At 35.4% G+C, this 8,764-nt stretch overlaps 1 long non-coding RNA gene across 1 annotated transcript; it reads right to left on the reverse strand.

Annotated features, from left to right (window-relative positions):
- Positions 1-3,957: 3,957 nt before the first annotated feature.
- Positions 3,958-8,510, reverse strand: LOC116879763. The gene is made up of 3 exons (XR_004385098.1): positions 8,094-8,510; positions 6,695-6,853; positions 3,958-4,733 (listed from the first exon to the last, which is right to left on the reverse strand). It is a non-coding gene; the product is annotated as an uncharacterized LOC116879763 (long non-coding RNA).
- Positions 8,511-8,764: the final 254 nt, after the last annotated feature.

The following is an 8,764-nucleotide window of genomic DNA, read 5'->3' on the forward strand; positions in this document are numbered from 1 at the left end:
GAGAACCATATAGCATCTGTTTAGCACCAATTTGTTAAGTCACAGTCAAGTCATTAGTGGCTTTGGCAAGAGCGCCCTTGAAAAGGACACCAGAACCTTCATAGTTGAGACTGACAGCAGGGCTCAGAGAGAATAAGAATGTAACTGTTACTGGAATCCTGTGAAATATCTCAGCGATTCCCAGAAATAATTTTGTGAAGTTTTGGGCTGGGGAGTAATAAGGCATCAGTGGTGGAAGAGCTCCTTTAGTGAACGGGAACAGTCATGCGGGCAGGAGTTATTAAAACAAATGTGACATGTTAGCTCCATCTAGAACGAGTAAAAAAGAGATTAAGCTAGTGCAATTTCATTTTATATTTTTAAAAATTTTTTTTCATAAAATGACATAAATCATGGTTTTAAAAAGGTTAAATTATATAGAAGGGTTTGTAAATAAAATAGTATTAACCTCCCCAAGTTTCACTTCTCAGAAATAATCATTTTAAAAAATTTTTGTTGTCTTCCCTGTATTTGTAAGTGGTATCTTTATGCAATTACTTATTGATGTATCCACCATTAGCATAATTTATTGATGGCTCGCTATCATTCTCCCTAACTCCTTCCTCCCCACCTTTTAGCATATGGCTCCTCTGTTAGTAATCTTGTGGCTTTAAGAAATATACTGAAATTGCTGTTTCTTTTTTCATCATTATTGACAGTGTATCGTAACCCCCTACTTCTTCAAATGAAGATCTAAATGCCTCCCAACTGCTATTCTCTAACTTTTCTTATACCTCCCACATTCTAGCAGGTTTACTGTTACTTTCAAATTATCAAGGATGGTAAACGCATATTTTAAAAGTTCTGGAAACCCAGCTGACTCTTACATGCATTGCCGCAAAGCTGAAAATAACATTTACATTACTATGAATCTATTAGTATTATTTGTGTTGGAATCCAGCAGTATAATCGTCTATAGTGATCCTCTTCTATTGCTCTAATGTGTTCTCTAAGGAAAACAACCATATGGATTCTCCATTCTGTGGTCTACTAATTGCTCCAAATCATGACAGATGTTTAATTTTTCAACAGGTCTTTATTTTACAGGTTCTGTTATTCCTACAAAATCTGATCACTATCCTTTTTTGTCTTTATTCTTCTTTGTTCTTAAGCTGGAAGACTGTGTGTGTGTGTGTGTGAACATGCACATCTTACCACATCCATATTATTTTCCAGTATCTTTTCAATTCTACCTACTTGATGGAATGTTCTTGTAAAATCTTGTTCTGTAGACTTTTGAATGCTTGCTCCATTCTGAGATGGTTATATTACATTTAGAGCATTACAAAAAAACTTGAGTGTCTCCTTTATAATAACTTTCTTTATTCTGTGTCTTTATAAACTTGGATCCCCACCCCCACCACCCAGAATTCAATTTAAAAAATTAGAATACTCAGAACTCTCTCCTGCATCTTTTTTTGTTGTTGTTATTCAGGTCCTCCTTCTCCTTATAGTCTCTATCTGCTTTCTCCGTCTAGAATAGTTGTTCCATTTTGGGTTCAATGATTCCTGAAGATCATTTTAGAAAGTATGTGGGAGGTAAATGTCTGGTCCTCGGCTCCTGAAAATGTCTTTTATGTAGTTTCATACTTAATTTATTGTCGATAAATTTGTCTGCATTTGGAAATTAAGACTGAAAATGTATTTTTCCTCTCATGTCATGAAGGTAGTGTTTCCATTCTTTTCTGGTACCTTCTGTTGATAAGAATTGAGTGCTAGATTAATTCTCATGCTTTTTAAGACTTTTTTTTTTTTTTTTGGATCAGTTTTAGGTTGGAAGCAAAAACAAGAGGAAGATACAGAGCTCTCCCATATACTCCCTGCCCCTACAGATGCATAGCCTGCTTCATGACCCACAACCCCCACCGGGGTAGTGCATTTGTTAAATTGATGAAGTTACACTGATAACGTCATTATCAATTAAAGTCCCTAGTTTACATTACATTTCACTCTTGGTGTTACACATTCTATGGCTTTGGACAAATGTGTAATGGTATGTGTCCATAATTATAATGCAGAGTACTTTCTGCATTCTGCCCTAAAAATCTTCTATGCTCTACCTTATTCATCCAGATCGGCTTCTTTCACTTACACGGATTTTAGGCTCCTCTGTGTCTTTTCATGGCTTGATAGCTCATTCATTTTTAGTGCTGAATAATATTCCATTGTTTGGATGTGCCACAGTTTATTCATATTCACTTGCCTACTTGAGGTCGCTTGGCCATTATGAATAAAGCTGCTATAATATATGTGCAGGTTTTTGTCTGGTATAAAGTTTTAATTTCTTTGAGTGACCACAGAAACTCATTTCTGGATTGTAGGGAGGGAAATTATGCTTAGTTTTGTAAGAAAAACTGCCAAACTGTCTTCCAAAATAGCTGTACCATGTTTCATACTAACAATGAATTGGAGTTCCTGTTGCTCCATATCCTTGCCAGTATTTGGTGCTGTTGGTGTTCTGGAGTTTGGCTACTCTGATACGTATAATGTGATACATCGTTGCTGTTTTATTTGCATTTCCCTGATGACATGTTGTGGAGCATCTTTTCATCTGTCTATTTGTCATCCATCAATCTCCTCTGCGAGGTCTATTGCTTAATGTTTGTCTTTTTTCTTATAGTTGATTTTTAGATTCTTCTTTATTTTGGATAACAGTTCTTACTAGATATGTTTTTGGCAAATATTTTATCCCAGTCTGTGGCTTATCTTTTCATTCACTCGACAGCAAAATTTTCAGGGCAGAAATTTTTAATTTTCATGAAATTTTCAATTTTCATGAAGCCCAGCTTATCGATTCTTTCTTTCATGGATCAAGCCTCTGGTGTTGTATCTAGAATGTCATTACCAAGCCCAAGTTCATCTAGATTATCTCCTATGTTATCTTCTTGGAGTTTAATAGTTTTTTTATTTTACATTTAGGCCTGTGATGCATTTTAAGTTAATTTTTGTGAATGATGCAATTTCTGTGTCTGGATTCATTGTTTTGCATGTGAATCTAGTTGTCCTAATACCATTTAGGATCTGTGCTCACTCTACCATATTGAAATCCTACCTTACTTTAAAATATTAAATGTTTTAAGATGGTGAAAAATAATTACCAAGCAAGCTGTGTCTCCTTTCAAGGCTTCCCCATAATCCTTTTTTATTTTGTAAATTGTGGAGTTTAATAATAAAGACATGTGGGGGCTCCTGGGTGGCTCAGAGTGTTAAAGCCTCTGCCTTCGGCTCAGGTCATGATCTCAGGTCCTGGGATCGAGCCCCACATTGGGCTCCCTGCTCAGCTGGGAACCTCCTTCCTCCTCTTTCTCTGCCTGCCTCTCTGCCTACTTGTGATCTCTGTCTGCCAAATAAATAAATAAAATCTTAAAAAAAAAAACCAAAAGACATGTGAAGGTGCCAGGCCAGTGTATTTCATGGGCACTTAACAGTTCACTGGAACATAGTCTATCCCAGACAGAAGACATTCCTCTAGAGAGACATTTCCCAAATTTGTCTACAGAAAATCTGTATCTTAGAATGTTAATAAGTGTTTCTTGAGAACATAGAATATGTGATTTTCAAAAATAAATGACATGTTTTAATAGATTCTTTTTAGTCACTTAATTTTTTTTTATATTTAAGGTAGCTCAAATACATCTTGAGGGTTGTTTTGCTGACAAACAGAGGTTCAGAATAACTTCTATTTGAGATATATCTTTTATTTTAACAAAGTCTAAATATCTGAAAAAATCAATTTATCCCGATTTTTATAGCCAAGATGTAAAAATTCAACAATGTGTGAAAAATCGTCTTCTCTCATTAATTTATTCTTCCTCTGCTCTATCCTCATTAAAAGGATCTTCTCTGAGGTACCCAAGTGATTTCTGGTTTCTTATTCAGCAGAGACGTCCGAAATTACTTTCCACTGGAGTAGGCATTGTTCCTTCAGCATCTTTTCAGCTCTCAGATACCCCTTGTATTCCAGAGCCACAGAAGATCCACAGAACCTTTCCTATTTGCCCAACATTTTGAAACCACAGTCAGATCCTCATAACAAAGATCCCATGGCATCTATTGAAAATTTAACTACCAATTCCCTAAGTAATATTTATCCAGTAAACATGCTATGCCCAGAGCTCAAGTGAACATGCTTTGCTATGCTATACATAATACCAATACATCATTTAGTACAACTTGAATTTAGTCATAGTCCCAGCACAGAATTAGTGTTATATATAAAGAAATGGGAAAGAAGAGAAAAATCAGAAAAGAGAAAATCAATGTCTTTTGATCAGAGTTTACTGGTTATGATCATAAAGCTCAGCTAAGAAAACTCTCCCATCAAGGGATGAATGATGACTCCCATCATTCCCACACCTTGAGAGTAAATCCATCCTATACATACACTCTCTGCTCAGAAACTGTAATTGGAAAAAAATAATACAAAACAAAAAACAGTGTTTTCCTGGAAAAGTTTTAAAATATCTTTCCCAGTTTGTCTTTCTCCCTTTATATATTTGAACCTCAAACTGTTCCTTCACATTTAAATTAGGTCCCTGAATTGTTGAGGCAGTCTGCTAACATTGCCTCCTCTTTTTGAGCTGAATACCTTGCACATTATGTAGGCATTTCTTCAAGCTGTGGTTGTGCTCTTCCTGGAAAGTTTGCTTCTTCCACAGGAAGGGGTGTCTGAGAGAGGTTCTGCAGGAATGGATCTAGTAGAAAGAGATAGATAATGGTTTGAACAAATAATGCAATTTACCAAGATTGTTGTTATTTTTTGGCTTTGCTGTGGACAAAATTTAGGGGAACGTTTTTTGGCTTTTAAGACGTGTTTATGCTAATAGCTCCAATAAAAACACAGCATTACATAATTTTTAATTAAATTCTTTGATTTTATATTTGTACTTCTTTACTTCTATACTGAAAATCTTGGTTCTAATAACATTAATGTATTATGTATTTTTGTAATTATTTATATTATTCTAAAATTTATATAAAATAGTTTTCTAATACCAAATTACTAACGAATTAAACTATTGAGTGAAATTTACAGCTCTGAATCTCTCTGTGAAATATATTCCATAACGGTAATACTGTCACAATATCCTGTACTATGTCAAGTCACTAGGAAATAATTATTTTTTCTACCAACGGGATATGCAATTAGCTTGATCCATTTCAGTTCATTTTAATTTTGTGAACTGTTTCTTTAGTATTTTAATTATATTTAATGCATATATCATTCTATTAGATATTGCCCAATTCTTTTTCATTGGGGCTGTACTATTTTGCATTCCCATCTGCAATATTTGATGGTGCCAGTCTTTCCTTCAGTCTAAGCTCATTGGGCCATATTCCTAATTTAATGAAGGAATTCTTCAAAAAATTTTGGAGTATGAATAACACCTTTTCCTATTTTTTTCAATTGTGCTTTACTCTTAGTTCCTTTTGGACATTTCAGCAAAGATTTGCAAGAGGAGCAAGTTACTCTTGTGGAATCAAAGTGCCAAATTTTCCCCCGGTGCTTCACATTTCCTTCTGATGGCACTGAGTCAAGTAGAACAGAGTTTGTATACCCATGCAAATACTATAAAAGAACAAGTAAATATTTAACAATGAAATTGTGCTTCATGATAACTCACATGTTAAATTATTTGGCATGTTTTACTTACATCAGGGGTTCCCTTGGTAGAATACAGGTTAGTTAGCAATAAAAGCATTGTGAATCATTTGATGCCCAGGCTTGAAATCAGGAGTCTGAATCATTCCTCCTATTTCAATTAGCTTGGAATGAGATTTCAAGCACATTGGGAATTACAAGTGTGAAGAAAACAGCAAAAACTGTAACCTGCTGTTGACTTCCTCAAAGTGTGGAAATGAAATGAAACCCAAAATGGAAATTTGGGGATTATCTTTGTTCCCTTTGCTCTTACTGTCATTGTTTTTAATACCTCCTTATACTTGTCCTGCTTTAATAAAAATTTTTCATTTGATTTTCTTTGAAGTTTTGCTCTTTAAAAAAAATCTATTTATTTTAAAGTGATCAGTCTGATTATTGACGCAAACCAACAAATACTTTCTCCTCTCTTTATGTCTCTGTTGAATAAATGGCATAAGGGGTGCCTGGGTTGTTCAGTAAGTTAAGCACCCAACTCTTGATTTTGGCTCAGGTCGTGATCTCAGGGTCATGGGATAGAGCCCCAAGAACGGTTTGTGATTCTCTCTCTCTCTCTTTCTCTCTCAAAGGAAATAAGTAAGTAATTAAATAAATAAATGGTTTAAAATTGATAAAAATAAAAAAATTCTAATATCAGTAACGGTAAATGTAAAACAAAGTTTCTAAGATAGATATAATTGTTTGGCTAAATAACTTTTTAAAATTTTTCTTTTTCTTTCAATTCAATCTTACAGATTTAGAGTTGCAAGGGACTTTCGATATCTACTCTTCCAGAAATATTATTTAAAGATGAGGAAATCATTTGGCATGGAAGATTCTGGAAGAATAGTCAGTCTTATTTGCATCAAAGCAGTAGTTCATGGATTGGGCTAAAGCAATTCTCCCAATTTCTTAATTCAGTGTTCATACCTGGAAAACTTAAGGTATTTACTATTTCTATTGTCATTGTAGCTGTGTTGTTAACAGGAACAATTAAAAAGTAAAGGATTACTTAACTGGTGTTTTAGGGAACCACTCTGAGCTCAGGTAGTCACCTTTGCAGACCAGTTTGAGGATAAGTAGTTGCCTTTGATGTGATTTAGGTGATTCTCCCTATGCCTTCCCAGGAATCTATTTTATGAAGAGCTGAGGAACTTCCTCACAGACAGCTTCATTCTAAGAAAGGAAAAAAAAAGAAAGGATTTTTAGGGTTGGCCAATCATAAATCCTTAGCCTCTGTCTTAGCCTTAACACAAAAGACAGTTCTGAATTTAGCAAAGTGCTTGCTATGTAAGTCATTGAGTCTGTTGGCTTCACCTTATGGATTTATGCTTGAGTCTCTGAATAAACAGAAGGAACTACTCCATTACAACTTCGTGTGGAACTGGAAAAAATGCAGTTCTTTGGTAGCATTTTACTGGAGTGTGACACTGAAAAATGAAAGAAATTCTCTAGCTCTCCATATTGTGAAGCTTTGGCAGCTTGAGTCAGCACTGCAGGGGAGAGGTGGTACCCAGAAATGGCAGAATTTGGCAGCCATGTTGTTGTTACCCAATGAGATTGCTCTGTCAGCAGGAGAAAGCAGTGTCTGCTGGGTGTGACTACATGCAGCCAAAAGAACAGTGGTGCTAAATACAAATGGTTATAATTCAACAGAAAGGAGAAGTGGAAGAAGGTGGGTAGTACAACATAAGATTTGATTGGGTTTGTGAAATCTCCCAGAACCTCCATGAAATCTTTTGAGGTAGGGCTAGAGATGGGGAAGGAATTGCTGAAGGCTAAAGTCCTGCAGTATCCAGAGAGCAAAATTTTCATGGAAATAACTCAATTTTATATTCCTAAATGCCCAGTTCATTCTTATTTTGTAGTAGCCAATATTAAACAAGATACAGAAAAGGTCTTTCTCCTATCATTATATAATTATAGCAGAAAATGGAAGGCAGCTACTTTTGCTTAATTAGTACAACTGGAGTTTTACTAAACATAACTAAAATTCTCTGAAACAGAAAAGATAAATGTAGTTTGAGTTCTTTCCATTTATCTATTCGTTGAGAGTGCCAAATTTACTGAGGCAGAATACCTCCTAGCCTTATAATAGAGGTGAGTTTATAAATATATCACATTTTCATTCTTTTCTCTTTTATTGTATTTGAAATCATTCAAACTTAAATTATTTAAATTTTCCATCATGTCTGCACACCGATTTCAGTAAAAGTAACATTTTAAGAAGATTCGGTAAGAAAAGAAGTAAGAAATAATATAGTGAAGGAATGTAAAGTAGTGCACCTGGAGCTTTATATTTTTTTAATGAAAGTGACTTAAAATGGGTAAATTCCTTGCTTAATGCTAGTCACCTATTGCTGTGTAACAAAGCACCCCAATCTTCCCAACTTAAAAGAATAAAGAATTATCTCACAGTTTCTGGAATCAGGAATCTGGCATGGTTTGTCTGGCTCCTCTTGGCTTGAGGTCTTTTGTAAGGCTGTGATCAAGATGTCCATACTGCTTCAGTCATCCAGAGATCTGACTACAGGAGGGCCCCCTGACAAGCTCTCTCAAGTGGCTACTGGCAGGCCTCAGTCCCCTGCCACAGGAGCCTTTCCATGAGACTGTTTTATGATATGGCAAGTGGTTTTTCCCACAGTGTGATCCAAGAGAAAGCAAAAGAGAGAAACCAAGACAGAAACTACATTTATTTTTGGTAACCTGATCTTGAAAGTGACACTGTCACCTCCCCACATTCAATTTGTTAGAATTAAGTCACTAGGTCCAACCCTGACTCAAGAAGAGGCGTATGTTTGTACATCAGAATGGATAAATCAGTCGATGAGGATCTTTGGGGCCCATTTTGAGAAGCTGTCAAGCACAGTCTCTAAGACAGGGAAATGGTTGGATCAGGAATTAGGTATTATGTTGATGAATGATAGGACAGTTTGAAACTTGGGTGTCCTGATTATCATTTCACCTCACACTATCCCTCTCTTTCAATGTTGAAATCATCCATATTTACCAGAACCCTCTCTGTTTTAAATTCTGTCATTTCTGTTGTAGACAATGTTGATTGCTTCCTAAGTGCTATAGAAGCAG

Source organism: Lontra canadensis, unplaced genomic scaffold (assembly GCF_010015895.1).
Source record: "Lontra canadensis isolate GAN:19392208 unplaced genomic scaffold, GSC_riverotter_1.0 scaffold63, whole genome shotgun sequence".
NCBI lineage: Eukaryota > Metazoa > Chordata > Mammalia > Carnivora > Mustelidae > Lontra > Lontra canadensis.